The following is a 24,887-nucleotide window of genomic DNA, read 5'->3' as shown; positions in this document are numbered from 1 at the left end:
GTCTCGCGTTGTGGGGTCAAAGCAGCAGGCTTTGCGTCACGGTTTGCGCCCGGGAGCTGTGCCCTCCGACGCTGCTGAGTTGCCCGGCGCTATGGCTCGGCTTGCAAGACCGTTGTTTCAAGAAACGTAATTGAACTGCTTTTGATTTTTTTTAAACCATGATTCTTTGCTCCGCTTTCTAAATTCAGAAATCGTAAGCCTTGCTTTTTTCTCTTATACTTTTTAAAAGAAACCCGATTGCTTGCGCCGCACTGTTTTCGCGCATGCTCACTTGTTTTGGTAATTGCCGTGTGAGGGCCTGATCGAATTTTTTAGCATTTTTCTCAACGGGCAGATGTATTTGCACATATATTTAATCCCCTCTCCCCACTTGGTTCAAACAAGATTCCTGGGAAATGATTCTTTTGAACAATTATTTTTTTAAAGTAATTATTATTCCTATTTTGCAGACAAGTGGCCCTGTCTTTACCCAAACTCCCTGTGGCCACCAAATGCTTTTTGCTAAATTTAATGGGCACTATTTAACAGTCCTCTGATTTGACCTTAGGACAGCCTTTGACAATGATAACTACCCCAATGGAATAAAAAGTTGTGTGATGTTTCTCATAAGGAATTCATACAAGTTATTGTAGAAAATTAAGAGAAAATCCCCAAAGTAAATTTTATTTTATGTATTTTCTGTTCCACAATTTGGATGTGAACACCAGTGACAATTGGGGGTATATCTTTACAATTTTAAAACTATAAACATAGATAACTTTATTCTGTTCAGCCACAAAAACTGTGGCTCTACCATTATAGAATATCTGTGTCAAAAAAGGATCTTCGTTACTGTAATGGCTTATTCTGCTCTAGATGTGCTACAGTTTATTCAAAAATCCTCTTGATAGTGGACACTTCAGCTCTTGTTTTTTCCTTTCACAAGTGTCACTGAAATCAACATCCTGATATATTAAAACTTTGTGGATAGTTTTAGAAAAATTTTATTAGACAGGGACTTGCTAGGCCAAAGAATATGTACTTTAAAGGGGTGAATCACAGCTAGGCTAGTGTCCAGTTAGTCCAGAATGGAAACCACCTTTAGCTTCAAAGCACTGATACAGTTATTGTTTCTTTCCATCATTTGTTCCATAAATGCATTTTGAGAACCTTGTAAGCGAAAGGAGAAACAGGCCCCACCCTCACGGGGCGTGCTACCATGGAAAGAGATGTTAATCAAATGACATTCAATAAATGTAAAATTACATGTTGTGACAAGTGCCAGGGAGAGAAGACAGGTCCAGGTTGTAGGTGAGGGTCAGCGCAGCCTGGATGGGTTCCGCAGCTAATTCCCTATGTGACCCAAGGAAAGCCACTTGAAGGCAGGGGGCCTTGATGGGTGGTGGGTACAAAACTTCTTGGGAAAGATGGAAAGAAATTGCAGATATTTCTGCTCCTGGCTACTATTCTTGCCCCTTCACTAGCCCAACAAGTAAATGGTCTCTAGGCCTAACCATGCCTCCAGTCTTCCTCCATCCAAGCCCATCCTGTCCATGTTTATCTTTCTCAGATGTAAATCAGATCAATCCATACCTCTCACCTTCCCCCTTTCTCTAAAGCCCTCCATGACTCACCATTGCCTCAGGATGAATTCCAGACTCTTAATAGGCACCTGTAGACATCTCCTACCTTCCTGCCTCTCCGTCCTTGCATTCTCTCCACTGTGAATTTGATTTGATTCCAACTTGTTTTTCTACCTCTGACCTTTGCATATGCTTTTCCCTCTTCCTGGAATATATTTTCCCCTCATTTCCTTTCCTTCCCAGCTATCCCTATACTGTTGTCCGGTCGTTGTTATTCATCTTAAACATCACTTCCACCTTCTCCCAACCCATCAAGACTGGAGAAATGCCCTGATCTCTGTATCCATTCTGTCCTTTCTCTTTCCTAACATTTAGAACATCTGGGATTACTCATTTATCATCTGAACCACACTATCAGCCACTTGAATATAAACTCCATGAAGATTATCTCTCTTGTTCACTGGTCTTATCCCTAGCACTTAATTAATGCCTCACACAGTTGGTACCTGATACTATCACTGTAATTTTTATTATAAGAAAATAAGTGAATTTAAAAAGAAAACATCTGGTTGGTTTTAGGCTCAGATCATTAAAGCTTCACTGACTGATAAACTATCACATTCAGAAAAGACAGCCCATTTCACCTGTAATTCTGTTATCAACAGCACTTCCTTAATTAGCAGCAGTTAGAGAAATCAGAGTAGTTTTCCTTTCAGTGTTTATATTTAACAGCTCTCATTAAATGCTTATGAGATAATATATGCCACCCCACAAGCCACGTGTTAACAAGGAAAACAACTATTTGAACAGAAGGGATATTTGCATCTTCATAGAAAATGCTCAAAAAAGGGATTTTTAAAGCTTGATTTAGGCTACTCTCTGGGACTAAGCAAGCACAGATGTTCTTTGGAAGTTTAAGAGATGGGGACAACTTTATAGAGTGCCTATCGGGTGCAAAGTGTTTCAGGTGATTTTCCTTGTTTTACAGATATGGTCGTGGAGGTTCATGGAGTCTTGGGAGTGACCACCTACATCTGCCAGCCCCTGAGTGCTGGGCTGCGCTCTCCACCGAGGAGAGAGACCTGGAACCACTTCCACCAAAACACTGACTGGAACCAAGCAAACCATACTGTGTGCAGGTGAGCATGCTCCAGTAACGGCCACTACCGTTTACCAAGTGCCTCCTCTCTGCCGGTCAGTGCATTCCAGTGATGGCCATACTGTTGAAGAAGCACCTACCATGTGTAGGCTCCGGTGGTAAGAATGATCATTTACTGGGCACCTGCTGTGTGTGGATCAGAGTGCTCCTGTGAGGCTGACTGCCATCCGCTGACCATTCCCCCAGCCATGAGCCGGGCCTGACTGGAGGCTTGACACGCAGCACCTCCTCTCATCCTCACGCTAACCCAGTGTGGGAGGTACTGCCTTTATCCCCATTCCATGGTAAACTGAGGCTTAAGAAGGTGTAAGTGACAGACAGGAGGAAAGCCCACCTGGCTGCAAAGTCCTTACGCACTCTCTAGCTGGGAGTGACCTCTGCCCTCTGGGAAGCTCTCCCCTGGTGAAGGTGTCATGGGGTGACTGTGAGAGTGCGTCTCTTGGATCTAACTGCTGGGGGAGGTACTGGCCAGGGCCCCAGCTGCCATGCTCTACTGTTTGCAAGGCTACAGCTTGGCAGGCTGCCCCCAGCAATGACGGAGCTCTGCAAGGACTGTGGGGCAGAGCTGGGAGACTGGGCTCCTCGGCTGGGGGGGGCGGTGTTTGCCTGCGTTCCTGGGAACCGCACCTTCAGGCTGACACTTCTTTTCCTCTCAGATGGTTCCCCCAGCCTCTCCCCGGCCCCTTCTCAGCCCCTCCCATTTCCTTTCACAGCCCATTCCCCCAATAAATTCCTTGCACAGCTAATCCCATCTTGTCATCAGCTTCTCAGATGACCAAGAGTCAGTTTCCAAGTTTGAGAGACAGGATGTGAACACACACAACTGGGAGTAGAAGCAAGCTTGGGGTGCTGGGCTTGAGCCAGTGGGCAAACTGGTTTTGCTAGGATGGGGTATTTAGGTAGGGGCAGATGTATGACATAGCAATCAGGCTGAATAAAATTGAAGTGACAGGGAAGGGAGCATCCTTTTATTTTTTTAATTTATAAAAAGTTTAAAAATTTCCTCAGTACACAAATAATCAGCTACATAGGTCTAAATTGGGTTTATCGACAACCCTGCAATGATCATTGTACAGATTAAATGAAATGAAACATGATGTGCTTCATATACAGCTTGGCACATGCAAGTGGGTTCATGTTCATTCTATGAAACACGTAAATGTAAATAAGCAAAATTAATTACGTAAAGACCTTTAGTAATCCTACCACCCCCAAAACAACATCTGGTGGTATGTCCTTCCAGACTTCCTTCTATGTATATAAATGTGAATACCAAAGTATGTATTCAATATGAACTAGATCAAATTATACACACATGCTACTGTGTAATTTGCCTTTCTTGATTTCCTCCCACCATGTCTATAAACAAATTACCACAGCAACATTCTTCAAGGCTACACAGGTATCTAATCTATGGATTGTTGCTTGTTTACAACACAACTCCCCATTTGGAAACATTTAAGGTGTTCTCATTATTCTGCTCTGGAAACATCTGTGCAATATGTATCCTTTTATTTGTACCTTCATGCTTGTACATTGGTTGTTTATTATTTGGTTGGTTGTTTTCTCTTAAGGATAAAATCCTAGACGTTGGTCTAAGAACATTTACATTTTAAGTTTGGGATGCCGTATTCCAAATTGGATGGGGCCTCTGTGACTGCTTTTTAAGCCAAAGGGACCCAGTGATCAAACAGGTTTATTCGTATTTATTATTAAATGTTCCTATCTCCACTAAGTTTTATTTCCATGTTGTTAACATGTCTGTAGAATATATGATTCACATCAGAATGCATACATATTTCTGCATTATCTCATTTAATATTCTCTTTTGAACATTTTTGATATTTAATACATTTCAGAAAGTTGTTTTTAAAACAGCTAATACAATGGTGTTGTGAATTATTTAATCATGTCTTTGTTGTTAGATAATGATGCTGTTTTCCCCATCAGTTGAGGAAAGGAAGTTCAGAAAGTCCCAGGTACTTGCCAGAGGCCAACATCAGATGAGAAGAAAATAGGTGTGAACTGTGGTGAGACATCTCTAGAGAGAACAGGTATGAACTGTGGTGCTGGTCTTGACATAGGCAGGGCACCCAAAAGAGAACTTCTGCCAGCCAGAGCAGAGGAGCCAGGCACCCCTACAAAAGGCTACAGAAAGCCTCATATTCATCCAGAAACTAAGAAGTGCCCTATAGTCCAGGTAAGGACCCAGGCCTGGGAGTGTCTGGGGACTCCTGCCATACAACAGATGCTCTATATTTACTGAAGACTCAACCCTGTTCATATATTTAAACAAGGTGGCAAAAGCGATTTTTAAAAAGAAAGAAAAGAAAAAGAGATGTTACATTTATTGACACACATCTACTATATGCTTGTATTTCTGGGTTGGAATTGGTCTGTGTGTGTCTAGGCAGGGAGCTTCCATAGGTGCTTCTGTGAGCAGATGTGAATGAATGAGCCTGTAAAACCACAGGTTGTTTTGTCAAGTAAGGGGAGGAAATTCACTGATGTGGTTACTCAGTGGAATGGCTTCATTCCACTTTTACTCATCGTGCATCTGCTAGAGAAAGTGTTTTACCAGGGAGGCCTGATGAAAATAAAGCCCTGTCCTGTGGCCACAGTTTGGAAACTTGTTCAGGCTATGCCAGTGATTTGGAACTGTGGCCCTAGGATGACCTAGGTGCAGGGTGTTGGCCAAGGATATGGACTGAGACATTGTTCTGCAGATTGATCTCCAACTGGGCTCCAGGATTCCAGCTGTTAGGTTTTGTTTTTTTTTTTTTTGAGAGGGCATCTCTCATATTTATTGATCAAATGGTTGTTAACAACAATAAAATTCAGTATAGAGTGGTCAATGCTCAATGTACAATCATTAATCCATCTCAAGCCTAACTCTCGTCAGTCTCCAATCTTCTGAAGCATAACGAACAAGTTCTTACATGGTGAACAAATTCTTACATAGTGAATAAGTTCTTACATGGTGAATAGTGCAAGGGCAGTCATCACAGAAACATTCAGTTTTGATCACGCATTATGAACTATAAACAATCAGGTCGAATATGAATATTCATTTGATTTTTATACTTGATTTATATGTTGATCCCACATTTCTCCCTTTATTATTATTATTATTTTTATTTTTAATAAAATGCTGAAGTGGTAGGTAGATGCAAGATAAAGGTAGAAAACATAGTTTAGTGTTGTAGGAGAGCAATTGTAGATGATCAGGTGTGTGCCTGTAGACTGTGTGTTAATCCAAGCTAGACAAGGGCAATAAACCATCCACGGATGCAGAAGATTTCTCTCAAGGCAGGGGGTGTGAGGTTCTGAGCCTCACCTCTGTTGATCCCCAATTTCTAACCTGATGGCCCCCCTGCGACTGTGCCTGTCTTAGGTTGTTCCTCCCTTGAGGAATCTTACCCGTCTCTGGCTAACCAGTCATCTTCCGGGGCCATACAGGGAAATGTAAAGTTGGTAAGTGAGAGAGAAGCCATATTGTTTGCAAAGGTTAGCTTTTTACTTCTTTGCAGATTTATGCCCTGTGGCTTCTATGCCCAGCACTTGTCTCGAAGTATCTTTACCACCTGGAGGAATTATGATACTTGGTAAATTCGATATGAGGCACGAATTCTATTTAAGGGTTGTAATTAGGAAGGAAGAAGAAAAGCTATAGAGGTAGCATATGAAGGAAACATGGGAGGATTGATTATTTCCTTGACATATCTTCTTGTAGAGTACCTTAAGTATGTATAGGTTTTAAACTACTAACTAATTTGCACACACATATTAACATAATAGGAATACGGTGACATAAACAAAGCAAATCTATAATTACCAGCCATCTCCAGTGAAGCCAAGAAAACCATTTAGGCACCCTAGGCATTTGTGAAAATTTGTCTATGATATGATGGATATTGTCCAACTGTACTTGAACAGTCTGAGAGAAATCAGACAAATTAAAGCAGCCCATTTCTGGGATCTGTTCACATCCCATATGTCCTTTTAACCGTAGATCGTCTATAGTCATAAGATTTTGGAGTGCTACACCTTGCACCCCTCCCAACTCCTGGTTGAGTTCCAACAGTACAGATCCGGTCAAATTCGTTGTCTCACTGTATGCACATGCCAGCCTAGACATCTCCCTCCTCCTTCTCATGGCAAGTCCAGGAGATGGTGGGCTGGATGCAGCCACAACCGCAGCATCGTCCGGATCCCTGTGGAGGCTTTTTGATGATCATCCCCCGGCACGAGTCCTCCAGAGAGTGCTGATGCCGGAAGCTCCTCCTCATATCGTATCTTAGTTCATTTTCTGGGTATCCAAGCTAGGCCTTGATCTTCTGCGTAGAAACAAACAGACCCTTTGCCCACACTTTGACATGCCCTCTATACCACTGTGCAGAACTCATTGGAGGTCAGTACACAGTAACTGCTTTTTTTTTTTTTTTTTTTTAATTAAGAGAAAGGAATATTATCAGAAAAGAGTACCTCCATAGCTGATCATCTGACACCCTTTAAGTGATCAACATTAAGGATATTTAAAGCATGCGTTGATCTTTGATTTACCAATAGTTTTATCCTGTTAAGGAGTAATCCCCCTTTTCTTTCTTTCTCTCTTTCTTTCTTTTTTTTTTTTTTTTTAATTTTTAATCTACACTTACATGAAGAATACTATGTTTACTATGCTCTCCCCTATATCAGGTCCCCCCTAACAACCACATTACGGTTACTGTCCCTCAGCTTAGCAAAATGTTGTAGAGTCACTACTTGTCCTCTCTGTGTTGTGCAGCCCACCCTCCCCTTTCTCCCTCCCCCCCATGCATGCTAATCTTAATACCTCCCTTCTTCTTCCCCCCCCTTATCCCTCCCTGCCCACCCATCCTCCCCAGTTCCTTTCCCTTTGGTACCTGTTAGTCCATTTTTGGGTTCTGTAATTCCACTGCTGTTTTGTTCCTTCAGTTTTTCCTTTGTTCCTATACTCCTCAGATGAGTGAAATCATTTGGTATTTCTCTTTCTCCGCTTGGCTTATTTCACTGAGCATAATACTCTCCAGCTCCATCCATGTTGCTGCAAATGGTTGGATTTTTCCACTTCTTATGGCTGAGTAGTATTCCATTGTGTATATGTACCACATCTTCTTTATCCATTCATCTACCGATGGACATTTAGGTTGCTTCCAATTCTTGGCTATTGTAAATAGTGCTGCGATAAACATAGGGGTGCATCTGTCTTTCTCAAACTTGATTGCTGCGTTCTTAGGGTAAATTCCTAGGAGTGGAATTCCTGGGTCAAATGGTAGGTCTGTTTTGAGCATTTTGATGCACCTCCATACTGCTTTCCACAATGGTTGAACTAATTTACATTCCCACCAGCAGTGTAGGAGGGTTCCCCTTTCTCCACAGCCTCGCCAACATTTGTTGTTGTTTGTCTTTTGGATGGCAGCTATCCTTACTGGTGTGAGGTGATACCTCATTGTAGTTTTAATTTGCATTTCTCTGATAATTAGCGATGTGGAGCATCTTTTCATGTGTCTCTTGGCCATCTGTATTTCTTTTTTGGAGAACTGTCTGTTCAGTTCCTCTGCCCATTTTTTAATTGGGTTATTTGTTTTTTGTTTGTTGAGGCGTGTGAGCTCTTTATATATTCTGGACGTCAAGCCTTTATCGGATCTGTCATTTTCAAATATATTCTCCCATACTGTAGGGTTCCTTTTTGTTCTATTGATGGTGTCTTTCGCTGTACAGAAGCTTTTCAGCTTAATGAAGTCCCACTTGCTCATTTTTGCTGTTGTTTTCCTTGCCCGGGGAGATATGTTCAAGAAGAGGTCACTCATGTTTATGTCTAAGAGGTTTTTGCCTATGTTTTTTTCCAAGAGTTTAATGGTTTCGTGACTTACATTCAGGTCTTTGATCCATTTTGAGTTTACCTTTGTATATGGGGTTAGACAATGGTCCAGTTTCATTCTCCTACATGTAGCTGTCCAGTTTTGCCAGCACCATCTGTTGAAGAGACTGTCATTTTGCCATTGTATGTCCTTGGCTCCTTTATCAAATATTAATTGACCATATTTGTTTGGGTTAATGTCTGGAGTCTCTAATCTGTTCCACTGGTCTGTGGCTCTGTTCTTGTGCCAGTACCAAATTGTCTTGATTACTATGGCTTTGTAGTAGAGCTTGAAGATGGGGAGTGAGATCCCCCCTACTTTATTCTTCTTTTTCAGGATTGCTTTGGCTATTCGGGGTCTTTGGTGTTTCCATATGAATTTTTGAATTATTTGTTCCAATTCATTGAAGAATGTTGCTGGTAATTTGAGAGGGATTGCATCAAATCTGTATATTGCTTTGGGCAGGATGGCCATTTTGACGATATTAATTCTTCCTAGCCATGAGCATGGGATGAGTTTCCATTTATTAGTGTCCCCTTTAATTTCTCTTAAGAGTGACTTGTAGTTTTCAGAGTATAAGTCTTTCACTTCTTTGGTTAGGTTTATTCCTAGGTATTTTATTCTTTTTGATGCAATGGTGAATGGAATTGTTTTCCTGATTTCTCTTTCTATTGATTCATTGTTAGTGTATAGGAAAGCTACAGATTTCTGTGTGTTAATTTTGTATCCTGCAACTTTGCTGTATTCCGATATCAGTTCTAGTAGTTTTGGAGTGGAGTCTTTAGGGTTTTTTATGTACAGTATCATATCATCTGCAAATAGTGACAGTTTAACTTCTTCTTTACCAATCTGGATTCCTTGTATTTCTTTGTTTTGTCTGATTGCCATGGCTAGGACCTCCAGTACTATGTTAAATAACAGTGGGGAGAGTGGGCATCCCTGTCTGGTTCCCGATCTCAGAGGAAATGCTTTCAGCTTCTCGCTGTTCAGTATAATGCTGGCTGTGGGTTTATCATATATGGCCTTTATTATGTTGAGGTGCTTGCCCTCTATTCCCATTTTGCTGAGAGTTTTTATCATGAGTGGATGTTGAATTTTGTCAAATGCTTTTTCAGCATCTATGGAGATGATCATGTGGTTTTTGTCTTTCTTTTTGTTGATGTGGTGGATGATGTTGATGGATTTTCGAATGTTGTACCATCCTTGCATCCCTAGGATGAATCCCACTTGGTCATGGTGTATGATCCTTTTGATACACTGTCCAATTCTGTTTGCTAATATTTTATTGAGTATTTTTGCATCTACATTCATCAGGGATATTGGTCTGTAATTTTCTTTTTTGGTGGGGTCTTTGCCTGGTTGTGGTATTAGGGTGATGTTGGCTTCATAGAATGAGTTTGGGAGTATTCCCTCTTTTTCTATTTTTTGGAACACTTTAAGGAGAATGGGTATTATGTCTTCTCTGTGTGTCTGATAAAATTCCGAGGTAAATCCGTCCGGCCCCGGGGTTTTGTTCTTGGGTAGTTTTTTGATTACCGTTTCAATTTCTTTGCTCGTAATTGGTTTGTTTAACTTTTGTGTTTCTTCCTTGGTCAGTCTTGGGAGGTTGTATTTTTCTAGGAAGTTGTCCATTTCTTCTAGGTTTTCCAGCTTGTTGGCATATAGGTTTTCATAGTAGTCTTTAATAATTGTTTGTATTTCTGTGGAGTCTGTCGTGATTTTTCCATTCTCATTTCTGATTATGTTGATTTGTGTTGATTCTCTTTTTCTCTTAATAAGTTGGGCTAGAGGCTTATCTATTTTGTTTATTCTCTCAAAGAACCAGCTCTTGGTTTCGTTGATTTTTGCTATTGTTTTATTCTTCTCAATTTTGTTTATTTCTTCTCTGATCTTTATTATGTCCCTCCTTTTGCTGACTTTAGACCTCATTTGTTCTTCTTTTTCCAGTTTCGATAATTGTGATGTTAGACTATTCATTTGGGATTGTTCTTCCTTCTTCAAGTGTGCCTGGATTGCTATATACTTTCCTCTTATGACTGCTTTCGCTGAGTCCCACAGAAGTTGGGGCTTTGTGTTGTTGTTGTCATTTGTTTCTATATATTCCTTGATCTCTATTTTGATTTGTTCATTGATCCATTGATTATTTAGTAGCATGTTGTTAAGCCTCCATGTGTTTGTGAGCCTTTTTGTTTACTTTGTAGAATTTATTTCTAGTTTTATACCTTTGTGGTCTGAAAAATTGGTTGGTTGAATTTCAATATTTTGGAATTTACTGAGGCTCTTTTTGTGAGCTAGTATGTGGTCTATTCTGGAGAATGTTCCATGTGCACTTAAGAAGAATGTATATCCTGTTGCTTTTGGATGTAGAGTTCTATAGATGTCTATTAGGTCCATCTGTTCTAGTGTGTTGTTCAGTGCCTGTATGTCCTTACTTATTTTCTGCCCGGTGGATCTATCCTTTGGGGTGAGTGGCATGTTGAAGTCTCCTAGAATGAATGCATTGCAGTCTATTTCCCTCTTTAGTTCTGTTAGTATTTGCTTCACATATGCTGGTGCTCCTGTACTGGGTGCATATATATTTAGAATGGTTATATCCTCCTGTTGGACTGAGCCCTTTATCATTATGTAGTATCCTTCTTTATCTCTTGTTACTTTCTTTGTTTTGAAGTCTATTTTGTCTGATATTAGTACTGCAACCCCTGCTTTCTTCTCACTGTTGTTTGCCTGAAATATGTTTTTCCATCCCTTGGCTTTTAGTCTATGCTTGTCTTTGGGTTTAAGGTGAGTTTCTTGTAAGCAGCATATAGATGGGCCTTGCTTTTTTATCCATTCTGTTACTCTGTGTCTTTTGATTGGTGCATTAAGTCCATTTACATTTAGGGTGACTATTGAGAGATATGTACTTATTGCCATTGCAGGCTTTAGATTCGTGGTTACCAAAGGTTCAAGGTTAGCTTCTTTAGTATCTTACTGCCTAACTTAGCTCGCTTATTGAGCTGTTATATACACTGTCTGGAGAGTCTTTTCTTCTCTCCCTTTTTATTCCTCCTCCTCCATTCTTCATATGTTGTGTGTTTTGTTCTGTGCTCTTTTTAGGAGTGCTCCCATCTAGAGCAGTCCCTGTAGGATGCCCTGTAGAGGTGGTTTGTGGGAAGCAAAATCCCTCAGCTTTTGCTTGTCTGGGAATTGTTTAATCCCGCCATCATATTTAAATGATAGTCGTGCTGGATACAGTATCCTTGGTTCAAGGCCCTTCTGTTTCATTGCATTAAGTATATCATGCCATTCTCTTCTGGCCTGTAGGGTTTCTGTTGAGAAGTCTGTTGTTAGCCTGATGGGTTTTCCTTTATAGGTGACCTTTTTCTCTCTAGCTGCCTTTAAAACTCTTTCCTTGTCCTTGATCCTTGCCATTTTAATTACTATGTGTCTTGGTGTTGTCCTCCTTGGATCCTTTCTGTTGGGGGTTCTGTGTAATTCCATGGTCTGTTCGATTATTTCCTCCCCCAGTTTGGGGAAGTTTTCAGCAATTATTTCTTCAAAGAGACTTTCTATCCCTTTTCCTCTTTCTTCTTCTTCTGGTACCCCTATAATACGAATATTATTCCTTTTGGTTTGGTCACATAGTTCTCTTAGTGTTGTTTCATTCCTGGAGATCCTTTTATCTCTCTCTCTATGTCAGCTTCTATATGTTCCTGCTCTCTGGCTTCTATTCCTTCAATGACCTCTTGCATCTTATCCATTTTGCTTATAAATCCTCCCAGGGATTGTTTCACTTTTGTGATCTCCTTCCTGACATCTGTGATCTCCCTCCGGACTTCATCCCATTGCTCTTGCATTTTTCTCTGCATCTCATCCCATTGCTCTTGCATTTTTCTCTGCATCTCTGTTAGCATGTTCATGATTTTTATTTTGAATTCTTTTTCAGGAGGACTGGTTAGGTCTGTCTCTTTCTCAGGTGTTGTCTCTGTGATCTTTGTCTGCCTATAGTTTTGCCTTTTCATGGTGATAGAGATAGTTTGCAGACCTGGTACGAGTGACCACTGGAAGAGCTTCCCTTCTTGTTGGTTTGTGGCCTTCCTCTCCTGGGAAAATAGCGACCTCTAGTGGCTTATGCTTGTCAGCTGTGCGCAGACAGGGCTTCTGCTACCTGCCCGTTTGCTGTGGAGTTTATCTCCGCTGTTGCTGTGGGCGTGGCCTGGCTGGGGCTACTCCTCCAAAGTGGTGGAGCCCTGTTGGAGGGGGAGCGACTGGGAGGCTATTTATCTCTGTAAGGGGCCTCTGTGCTCCCTGCTGCCCAGGGGGTTAGAGTGCCCAGAGATCCCCAGATTCCCTGCCTCTGGCCTAAGTGTCCTGTCCTGCCCCTTTAAGACTTCCAAAAAGCACTCTCCAAAGCAAAACAACAACAGCAACAATGAGAGAGGGAACAGAAAAAAAAAAAAAAAAAAAGGAAAAAACACACGATTTTTTTTTTTTCCTCAGGCGCCGGTCCCAGGCACCTGCTCACTGGTCATGCTGCCCTGCCTCCCTAGCACCGGGGTCCCTGTCCCTTCAAGGCTTCCAAAAAGCACCTGCCCACCGGTCCCGCAGGGAAAAGCGCGCGATATTCTTTGTCTTCAGGTGCCGGTCCCAGGCACCCGCTCACCGGTCCTGCCGCCCTGCCTCCCTAGCACCGGGGTCCCTGTCCCTTTAAGGCTGCCAAAAAGAGAAAAAAAAAGGGGGGTGAATACGCGCGATTTCCTCCGTCCTCAGGCACCCGCCCACCGGTCCCACAGGGAAAAACGCGCGATATTCTTTGTCCTCAGGTGCCGGTCCCAGGCACCCGCTCACCGGTCCTGCTGCTCTGCCTCCCTAACACCAGTGTCCCTGTCCCTTTAAGGCTTCCAAAAAGCACTCGCCAAAAAGAGAAAAAAAAAAGGGGAGAAACGCGCGATTTCCTCCGTCCTCAGGCGCCAGTCTCATGCACCCGCCCTCCGGTCCCGCAGGGAAAAACATGGGATATTCTTTGTCCTCAGGCGCTGGTCCCAGGCACCCGCTCACCAGTCCCGCCGCCCTGCCTCCCTAGCACCGGGGTCCCTGTCCCTTTAAGGCTTCCAAAAAGCACTCGCCAAAAAGAGAAAAAAAAAGGGGAAAAATGCGTGATTTCCTCCGTCCTCAGGCGCCGGTCTCAGGCACCCACCCACCGGTCCCGTAGGGAAAAACACGCGGTAATCTTTGTCCTCAGGCACCCCCTTACTGGTCCCACTGCCCTGCCTCCCTAGCAATGGGGTCCCTGTCCCTTTAAGGCTTCCAAAAAGCACTCGCCAACAAGAGAAAAAAAAAGGGGGGAAACGCGCGATTTCCTCCGTCCTCAGGCGCCGGTTTCAGGCACCCGCCCACCGGTCCCGTAGGGAAAAACGCGCGATCTTTGTCCTCAGGCGCCAGTCCCAGGCACCGCTCACCGGTCCCGCCACCCTGCCTCCCTAGCAACGGGGTCCCTGTCCCTTTAAGGCTTCCAAAAAGCACTCGCCAAAAAAAAAAAAAAACCCTCCAGTTTCTTTCCACCCACCGGGAGCCCGGGGGAGGGGCGCTGGGGTCCCGCTGGGCTGGGGCTTGTATCTTACCCCCTTGGCAAGGTGCTGGGTTCTTGCATGTGTGGATGTGGTCTGGATGTTGTCCTGTGTCCTCTAGTCTCTATTTTAGGAAGAATTTTGTTTGTCATATTTTCAAAGCTCTATGTGTTTTTGGGAGCAGATTTCCACTGCTCTACTCATGCCGCCATCTTGGCTCCGCCCCTGTTAGGTTTTTTTATGTTGAGATTATTGCTTTTCTGCTATGAGAATTGCAAAGCATTTTAAACACATTCTCACTGGCATCCTTTCCATAAAATAGTTGTAGGATTTAGACAAAATTAATTTTAAAAACAAATGAATTCTAGTCCCTCAAAAAATTAAAAATAGAATTACCATATGATCCAGCAATCTCACTTCTGATATACACAAAAGTGAAAGGAGGACCTCAGAGAAATATTTGCACATCATGTTCACAGTAGCCAAGAAGGGAAAGCAACCCAAGTGTCCAGTGATGGATAAATAGGTAAACAAAATATGGTCTGTCTGTACAATGGAATATTTAGACTTCAAAAGAAAGAAAATTCTGACACATTCTACAACATGAATGAACCTGAAGGACATTATGCTAAAGAAATAAGGTAGTCACAAAAGCACAAATACTCTATGATTCCACTTATGTGAGACATCTAAAGTAATCAAATTCCTCAAGACAGAGAGTAGGATGGTATTACCAGGGGTTGGAGGGAAGAGGGAATGGAGGGGTTGTTGAACAAGTATAAAGTTTCAGTTTTGCAAGATAAAAAAGTTCTGGAGATTGGTTGCACAGCAATGTCAATGTATTTAACGGCACAAAACTGTACACTTAATGGTTAGGATGGTAAATTTTGTGTTATGGGTATTTTACCACAATTAAACTTGAAAAAAAAATTAAATGATATGTAATATTTGTATTTTATTATGTTTATTGTATTGTTATTTTTACTTTTAAATATTTTTATATTTATTATTTATATCATTATTAATTATTATAATAGTTAAGTTAAAAATTTTAAACACCAAGCAAATTCTGGTGTTATATATACACATGATGGAATAATATTCAACCCACAAAAAGGAATGGTGTTCTGATGCATGCTGCAATGTGGATGAACCGTGAAACCCTGTGCTTAGTGAAAGAAGCCAGACACAAAAGGCCACACACTTTATGACTCTGTTTATGTGAAATATCCAGAAGAGGTAAATCCATAAACACAAGGCAGGTCTGTGGATTTATCCATCAGGAGGGGAGGAGGGAATGGGGCAACAACTGCTTAAAGGGTATAGGGTTTTATTTTGAGGTGATGAATGTTCAGGAACTGGACAAAGGTGATGGCTGTACACACAACATTGTGAATGTGCTAAATGCCACTGCACTATTCACTTTTAAATGGTTCCTTTTATGTTATGTGAATCTCACTTCAATTAAAAAAAGCAAATTCTAGAAGTTACCTGCAAATGTGTTTGTAGGTTCAGAGGTTGTTTGCGGGATTACTCCCCAAGCAGCACATATTTTTAGAGATGGGAAACAGAAATGGACAGATTAATGGGTATAGACACCTGTGTTTCTTTTCTCAGCAACCATTTCTCTTTCAATTAATAGCACTGCACTTTCCTTTGGGGAACCACCCCTCTGTCACTCTCAGTTCATGTGGTTTTGGTGTAACTCTGGGGATGGTAGTGTGACCTGAAGCTGGCAATCAAAGCTTTGCAACCCTCTGGCCTTATCATTGGTTCAGGGATGCCCAGGTGAACCAAGCCCAGCCAGTGAGACTCAGTTCTGGGACCTTGATTGAAACCGCTGGAAAGAGGGGATTTTGCTCCAGCCAGTACTGCTGAGGAGACAAGATGTCAGCCTGGAGCTGCTGGAAGTCATCTTGCCACCAGGACAAAAGAGGCTGTCTGAAAGAGAGAGAGAGAGAGAAACATCATGACATGATGACATTGACACTGACCTCTGGATGGAGCCAAGCATGAAGCAAGACTGCCCTTGGACTTTTCAGATACATGAGCCAGCAAATTCCATTTGGGACCTGTGCCTATTTGAGTTGGATATTCTTCGCTTGAAACAGAAAGAATCCTTAGTTAATGCAGATGATCTGCTCACTAAAAAGGAGCTAGAAATAGAAACCTGGTCCCCCAAATCATGCTAAACTCAGTGAAGCCTCATTCATTGTCTTTAGTCCTGTCAGATTAGTGATTATTCAAACCAGAATCTTTACCATCTTCATGGAAAATGGCTTGCTGTGTGGCCTAAACAAGACAAGCTGCAGAATGCCTGCCGTGCCCACAGTCCCCAAGAAGCCCACATGAGTCCACCTCCCAACCCACCTGATAACCAGTCCACAGGCTTGTCAAAGCACCTATGAAACGGCCTGGCTCAACAGGCTGACCTTGATCAATCAGATTCGACCTCTTGAATCTACACTGGGATGTAAGGAGCAGCAGGCAGGCGTAAATGATAGGAGCTAACGGAGAAAGAACATGTGCAGAGGGTGCAAAGGGGCCTTTAAGAGTCTTGTGCAGGCTGAAAATTGGAAGCAGCAGGGAGTATGGGTTAAAGAGTATATAGAATAGAGGAGAAATGGCCAATTGGCTGTGGGAAAACAGAGCATATTCACACAGAGAAACAGGCACCTGGAGAGACTGGCAGTCTCGGACCTCCGGAACCTACCCATTTCTCGACAGGGCTGCAGATGGGTGCCAGCCCACCAGTGTCCTTTCAGCAAACTCCTTGTTCTTAAGATGCCCTCAGCACATCTCTGCCTAATGAAATACAAAGAATCTGGCCAAATTATTTTTAGGTTAATCAGGACTCTCTCAGTTGCAAGTGACTAAAATTCAATGCAAACCAGAACCTTAAAGAAGAAAAGTAATTAGTTTGAGTCCTGGGAGGTCAATGGGTTGTTGGCTTCAGAAGTGTCTGGACCCAGGGTCTTGAATGATGCCATAAGCATCTGGCCCCTCTCCTGGCTTTGCTTGCCTCTGGGCTGGTTTCAGTCTGAAGTAGATTTTCCCTTTATTTTCCAGATAGCCATTGTGGTTGGCAGCTTCTAAGAAGACCCCAGTGATCCCCACCTCCTGGTATTCATGATTCATGGCCTTGTGTAATTCCTTACCCTTGAGTAACCCACTTCTAACCAATAAAATATGGCAATGTTAATGGAATGTGACTTCTGTGGTTAGGTTACATAAGACTGTGACTTACGTCTTGCTAGCATGCATTCTCTATTGCCTTCTCAGCTTTCAGGCTTTCATTAAACAAGTTGCCATGTGGAAAAGCTCAGATGGCAAGGAACTAAAGGCAGCTTCTGGCTAACAGCCAGTGAGGATCTGAGGTCCTCCGTCCAATATCCTGCAAGGATCTGAATCCTACCAACAATCTCTAGGTGAGGCTGGAAACAGATTGTTCCCCGGTCAAACTTACAGATGAGTTGTCCAGCTCCTGGTTAAAAACCCATTGTGATTTCTCAGGCCTGGCCATAGGCAATTACAAAGGCTTTAGCTGGCAGGCCTCACAGGGGAAAGATGCCCTCCCTGAACCAGACCTGGTACGCAGCCAGCATGTCGCAATCTGATGGAAGTCTCAACCAAGGACTCAGAGCTCTCTGGCCAGTCGTGTTCTTATGCACATTTGTATTCCTAGCCGTGGCTCCTCCGTTCCTAGGTCTCTCTATCTGAGGCCTTGGGCAGAGGTCCTCTCCAGATGCCTGTGCCAAGTCTGCTTATGGGAGGAGAACAGGACCTTGAAGACACTTTCCCCCTCTGACTCAGTACCTAGTACATTCCCCCTGAGTCCTCCTTCATCCTCTGCAACCTACCCCACCACCAAGCCCCAGGGTCTATAAAGCTGCTGAAGTCTTTTGTTTGGGGTTCCCTCAACAATGAGATGACTCCATAATGGGGAATCCCATGGGGAAAGTGCAACAGAGAGAGTAGGTACTTTCTACAAGTTTAGCCTTTTGTACCATTGCAGTAAGTGAGTAAAGGCTTGACTCTTTCATCTTTGGCTTGTTGCTTTAGTCAGCTCCTCGGACACCTGACAGGTCAGCACTCTCTCCCAGCTTGACTGCATTAACAGTGAGACCCCAGCCTTGGCTGGCACTTTGATTGCAGTTTCTTGAGACACCCTGAGGCAGAGTAGGTTAATAAATGGATATTGTTCTACACCACAAAGTTTGTGGTGATCTGTTATGGAGCAATAGATAACCAATAATAGCCACCAATCAGGCCTGCATTTGTTCAGGTTAGAACCCAGCAGAGAGGCTTCTATTTCCCAACACCTCCAGCAAAATATAGGGACTGCTTCTCACTAATCCAGACTGGGTTGTCTGCCAGTTGACTCAGTTCTGGCCATGCCTGGGTCCTCATCCATCCCCATAGCTCCAGACCAATCATGTTTTCTTAGGATAGGAGAAAGGCAGCTCTCAAAGGAAAATCAATGTGCTGATATCAGAAAGAAGACAAATAGAGGCAGGAAGAGCAAAAGTAAGTGTCCTCTACAAGCAGCAGATGAGTGATGCAGAGATCCTTCACCAGCTCAGCAGAGCAACGTGTAAGCACTGTGTCGGAAAGTGTCTCGACGAACGCATAGCTAATACTAACTGCATGCGATATTGGTCACTTTATTAATAGACTTCATCTTTACTTACCAAAATTTTGTGAGCTTACTGGAATTTCTTGGCATGATTATGGGGAAAGTGGGCTTTGAAGTCATTCACTTTTAAATTTAAAATATCTAGCATTGGCAAGGATAGAGGGAAATGCTCAGCTCACACACTATTGAAAGAAGTAAACAGTAACATAGTGTTTTTGGAGGGCAGTTTGGCAGGATGTATCAAACTTTCAAACATGCATGCTTTCTTCCCCAGTAACACCTCTTCTGAGAATTTGTCCTCCAGGAAATCTCATGAGGTTCATGAAGCACTGATGTTCACTGCTTTATAGTTTGTGATAGTGCAAAAGAGAAAACAATTTAAATGCCCATTAAACAGGGGAGTAAATGGACTATAATGAATCCACAGTATGGAATACTGGGCAGTCTTTAAAATGCATAAGATAAACTTAAATGTAATGACATGCAGAGAACCTCAAAATATGTTAAGTGAAAAAGAGAGTGATGTCAATGAAAATGGTAGGGTAAGGACCTCAAAAATTTAATGTGTTGAAAATGTGTCCCAACTTGTACTCAGAACCCCTCAGCAAAGACTGGGAGACTTACTGGTTCAGGGGATTATGGAAATCTGTTTAATCATTAGCTGACCACTGAGTAGAGACTTTAGTGGCCACACATGACAAAGAATACAGTAGAATTAGTTAAGAGAAGTAACCAAACAACTACTACAACAAAGAACAACAAGAGAAAATCCTGGGCATGGTGATAATCTGATTTCCAGAGTTGTTACATATTATTAAAATGTCCAGTTTTCAACAAAATAATTATGAGATATGCAAAGAAACAAGAAAGTATAGTCCAAACACAGGAAAAAAATAATCAATAAAAACTGTCTCTGAGGAAGTCCAGATATTGGACTTACAAGACAAAGACTTTAAATCAGCTATTTTAAATATGTTCAAAGAACTAAAGGAAACTAAGTATGTGAAAAGTTGCTCAACATCACCAACCATTAGAGAAATGCAAATCAAAACCACAAGGAGATGTTACCTCATTTCCGTTAGGATGGCTACTCCAAAAAAAACCCCAGAAAATAACAAGTATTGGTGATGATGTGTAGAAATTAGAATATTTATGCACGGTTAGTGGGATTGTAAAATGGTGCAATTGCTATGAAAAATGTATGGCAGCTCCTCAAAAATCTGAAAATAGTAGAACTACCATGTAAGCCAGTAATCCTACTTCTGGTTTTATATCCAAACAAATCCAAAGCAGGGTTTGTTAACAAGGTATTTGTACTCCCATGTTCATAGCAGCATTATTAATAGTAGCCAACAGGTGGAAGCAACACAAATGTCCATTGATGGATGAATGAGAAAATGTGTTATATACTTACAATGGAATATTATTCAACCTTAAAAAGGAAGTTCGGTCACATGCTACAACATGGATGAACCTTGGGGACATATGCTAAGTGAAATATGCCAGTCACAAAGAGACAAGTACTGTATGATCCCACTTATATGAAGTACATAAAGTAGTCAAATTTATAGAAATAATGTAAAATGGTGGTTACCAGAAGCTAAAGGGAGAGAGAAATTGGGAATTGTTCTTTATGAGTGTAAATTCAGTTTTTCAAGATGAAAAAGTTCTAGAGATTGCTTGCACAACAATGTGAATATACTTAATCCTGAACTGTACACTTAAAAGTAGTTAAGATGGTAAATTTTTTGTATGTGTTTTTCACCACAATTTTTAAAAATTTTAAATAAATTTAAAAAATAGGAATGGAGTACTTATATATTCTATAACATGGATAAATCTTAATGTTATGTTAACTGACAGAAGCCAGATACAAAAGCCACATATTGTAGGATTACATTTACATGCAATGTCCAGAATAGGTAAATCCATAGAGACAGAAAGTAGATTAGTGTTTGCCAGGGGCTGGGTGTGTGGTGGGGGAGGGGAGGGGTGGCAGTAATGGGAAGTGACTACAAGGGGTGTGGGTTTCTTTTCGAGGTGACGAAAATGATCTGGAATTAGAAAGTATTGAATATTGCACAACCTAGTAAATATACAAAACCCACTGAATTGTACAGTTTATTTAAAAGGATTTTTTTAAAGAGTTAAGTTACTTAAGAATATATAGTGCACAATCTTATCTATGTTTTTAAAACTTCTATATCTTTATGTGTAGTGTGTAATTCATATGTATGTAAATGCATAACTAGAAGGATAAATAATAAATGGTTAACTGGTTTTCTTTAGGGAGGAATAAAGATTTTCAGATTTGTTATGGGGACTTTCACTTCCCATAAGTGTACTGAATTGTTTTAAATTACACTTTTACAAATTTTCCTTTAAAACAATTAATATATTTCTTCTTAATTGACTAGCAAAAAAGGGTTTCGAAAGCAGGGAAACCAAAGTAGGCCAAATGATTAGATAGTGATATTGATTATTTGACGTGTAAAGTGCAGAGAAAAATTATAATGTTTATAATCGTAATTGTAAAAATTTATAATTTATAATAAATTATAATCTTATAATGTGTGTAATTATTGTATTTTATTAACATACTTTTATATAGAAATGCCAGTCTGGGCCATTTTGTGTGGGAGACAGGGCCCTCTAGTTCCCACAGATAGTACAACACAGTAGCCAATGCTCACAGTGTTCACATACACAAAAGCTCATTCTTTGAATCATCATGAGAAAATACTGCATTGTGTCCACTGTGCTTGTTCAAAGTAAACTATGTGATACATGTCAGAAGTATCAGAACTTGGATAAGCAGGTGAGTCCTGGCTTCGTCTAAGAGCTGAGACCTTGAACAAGCTGCTTAACAACTCTGGGTGTATTTTCCTCTTCTGGACAGGGATGGTTATTGTTTGAACCAGAAACTCTGAAATTCTTTTGCGTTCCATGCAGTTTGGACCAACCCTTACCTCTTAAACCTTGGCAATGGGGCCCAGTCCATGTAGGGCTTGGAGTGCCACCTGGTGACTCAAGTTTGTAAGTGAGATTTTTCACTTTTTTCTGGGCCCAGCCACCCCAATTACAGTTTTGTAATTGTTCAGAAGTTTACAATCACAGTTTAGATCTGCAGGATTTTTTTCCTAACTCCTTGAAGTTGCTTTTAAAATGTTTTGAATATATGCATTTTTCTAGGAAGTTGGTATGTAGTTTCATCAAAAGGTTCTTAATCCTCTCTTCCCCATTCCAAATTTTTACTACTCTAAGTAAATGTAAATGTGAAGTCCAAAGAGAAAGTGACTCATTTTATAAACATGAGCTTGAGGCTGTGACTTTATATGGGAAGTTATCTCACCTCTCTGAGCCTCATTCTCCTCATTCATAAAATGTAGATAACCATAGTACCCACTTCACAAGTTTACTCCAAGGATGGAAGGAGGAGATATTCCATGGAAAGTGTGCCTGCAAGAGCAAACAGTATATATTATCAGGGACCTTAAAATCTTACAGGAAGACAGCCATCGGCTGGGAAAGCCAGGATACAAGTCGTTACCATGTCTCTACCAGTTTAGCAAGACTGAGTTCTCCTGAACAGGAATGCAAAAACCTTAGAGTTGAATTAAGTCTAAAGACACTGACTGGTCTTTAACAAATGGAACTTTTGCAGGGGTGAGAAAAAGACCTGGAGCAAACAATGACCAGATGCTGGGACCGCAAGAAGTTGGGAATTCCTGGCCATACACCCAAATGAGTTTGACTTAGGTAAAAGGAAAAACAATAGCATAAAATGCTACTTGACTGAATTCCATTCAGGTGCTTTGGCATCCAGAGAGCCCGAACTAAGTAGAGAGACAGGCTTTTGTAAAATGCCAGTCTGCTCACAGTAGAGCAGCAAAGGACGCAAGGACAATTTCCAGAAGATAAACATGGAATGATGGGTAAAGCAGAGAGAAAACTAGGAAAGAGGTGCCCCAAGGTCTCTGGGTCACTTAGTTGCTTAAATATTCATTGAATGTCCACCAACCGATGAATGGATAAACACAAAGGTGGTGTCTCCATCCAGTGCAACATAGTTTGGCCATAAAAAAGGAATGAAGTACTGACAGATGCCAGAACATGGATAAACTTTGAAAACACAATGCTAAGTGAAAGTGGCCAGTTACAACATATACTGTTTGATTCCATTTATATGAAATGTCCAGAATAGGCAAATCCATAGAGATAGAAAATAGATTAATGGTTGCCTGGGGATAGGGGGAATTGGGAGTGATAGCTAAAGGGTAAAGTGTTTCTTTTGGGGGTGACAAAAATCTAAAATTGTGATGGCTGGACAGCTGTGTGACTATACTAAAAAACTTTGGATTATACACTTAATTGGATGAATTTATGGTCTGTGAAATATACCTCAATAAAACTGTTGAGAAAAAAAATCTCATTGAACTTCAAACTGGGTAATCACAATAGATGGGTCCTCTATTATTATGTAAACTCTGAAAATTCAAATGTTCATGTCTATATAATATTCCAACAGGTGCAGGTTAGGTAACCAGCAAAAATTGTGGTCTCTAGAAGTTGGTGAGACTGACTTCCTGACAAAGAGGCCGGGGGCTGGGAGAAGATGAGCAGAAAGAAGGCTTACTTTCAAGATACAACTTTGCTGTAAAATTGCTTTTGCTTGGATTTTTTTGTTTTATTCATTGTATTACAACCACCAGTAAATTATCTCTGTTCTCTGTCCCATAGATGTATCATTTTTTCCCTCATTCTCTCTCGTTGCCATTTTCTTCTGCATTTAAAATTTTTCTAAATTGTGGTAAAATATGTATAACGTAATTTACCAGTTTAACCTGTTAAGCACACAATTCAATGGCAATAAGCACACCAACGTTGTTGTGCAACATCACCACCGTCCAGCTGCCGAACTCTTTCCATCCTGCAAAGCTGAAACAACCTAACCATTAAACAACGCCCCAGGTCTCCCCTGGAGCCCCTGGCGACCAACCTTCTACTTTCTGTCTTTAGGAATTTGACTGTAGGAGGCACCATAAATAAGTGGAACCACACAGTATTGTGTCCTTTTGTGACTGGCTTATTTCACTTAGTTTAATGTCTGCAAGGTTCATTTGGCTTTTTTTTTTTACCATTAGCATTTTATTACTTTTCCAGTTAAAAAAGACTAGTTAAGTTGTCCAAAAATAATCACAATACATACTTATAAAGTTAAAGAAAAAAGCAGAAATCAAAACTTTGTGTAAAATGTCAACACAACTTTAAAAAGTTCTCACACACGGTGGAACTCAGCAGAAAAGACTAGAAGCTTCTAGTGATAGTGATTATTTCTAGGTGGGTGCTGGTTACGTTTTGTTTTCTCTTTTTCTGCTGTTTAAAATTATTCTAGAATGAGCATGTTATATTTATAATCAGGAAAAAAGCAAATGCCATCTAAAAAATTGGTTTGTCAACTTCAGGAAAATGCTTTGTCATAGTGTTCGCAGGATACCTTGAATATAAGAGTTTTTCCTCTATTGCCGTAAATTGAGTGCACAGTTGTCAATCCATATGTCCCAGTTCATAGTTAGGAAAGTAACATTTATCTTGGCCGACACTTGCATTCAATAGGTAAGTGTAAGATCAAAGAACTGGAGGCCCATCAGTGTTGTCTACGTGGGTCACCTGGCTCCCAGCAGGCCTCCTCCTGAGTGATCCTGGCAAGTTTCCCGCCATGGAGTTGCCTCACTGGGGCAAAGGAGGCTGTTCCGGTGGGTGGTATTGGCTCAGGAGAGCTGATTGTGCGTATAGCTCAGTAACTTCACAGTGACAGCTTAAAATTGGCTATAGTAGAAGTATTTACACCATGAAAATTGGCAGACCGTACAAACACACACACCAGCCAGCCAGCCAGCCAGTCTGTGGTGCCACTGGGCTGCTTTCATGTCGTGGGATGAGTCGTCAACCTCTCTGCACCCTGGCTGCCCATTTCTCAGGGAACTGGATGGTCATTTTCCTGACCGCTCTGTAAGCCTCCTGGGGATGGATCTGCCTTTCCAGTCCTGTAGGTCTTTGCCACTAGGAGACACCAAACGTCACCCTGCTGATGGCCAGTGC

At 41.4% G+C, this 24,887-nt stretch overlaps 1 long non-coding RNA gene across 6 annotated transcripts; it reads left to right on the top strand.

Moving 5' to 3' along the window:
- Nucleotides 1-2: 2 nt before the first annotated feature.
- Nucleotides 3-23,763, top strand: LOC118967472 (uncharacterized). Of its 6 annotated transcripts, none has more exons than XR_012125798.1 (4): nt 3-126; nt 2,551-2,701; nt 22,450-22,544; nt 23,314-23,763. It is a non-coding gene; the product is annotated as an uncharacterized lncRNA (long non-coding RNA). The 6 variants fall into 6 exon arrangements; XR_012125794.1 differs by lacking the exons at nt 22,450-22,544; nt 23,314-23,763 and adding exons at nt 4,672-4,775; nt 17,219-17,351; XR_012125793.1 differs by lacking the exons at nt 22,450-22,544; nt 23,314-23,763 and adding exons at nt 4,647-4,775; nt 17,219-17,351.
- The last annotated feature ends 1,124 nt before the right edge of the window (nt 23,764-24,887 follow it).

Source organism: Manis javanica, chromosome 15 (assembly GCF_040802235.1).
Source record: "Manis javanica isolate MJ-LG chromosome 15, MJ_LKY, whole genome shotgun sequence".
NCBI classification, from domain to species: Eukaryota; Metazoa; Chordata; class Mammalia; order Pholidota; family Manidae; genus Manis; species Manis javanica.
Note: the sequence above shows the minus strand (reverse complement) of the source record. Positions and strands in the feature narration are given on the sequence as shown.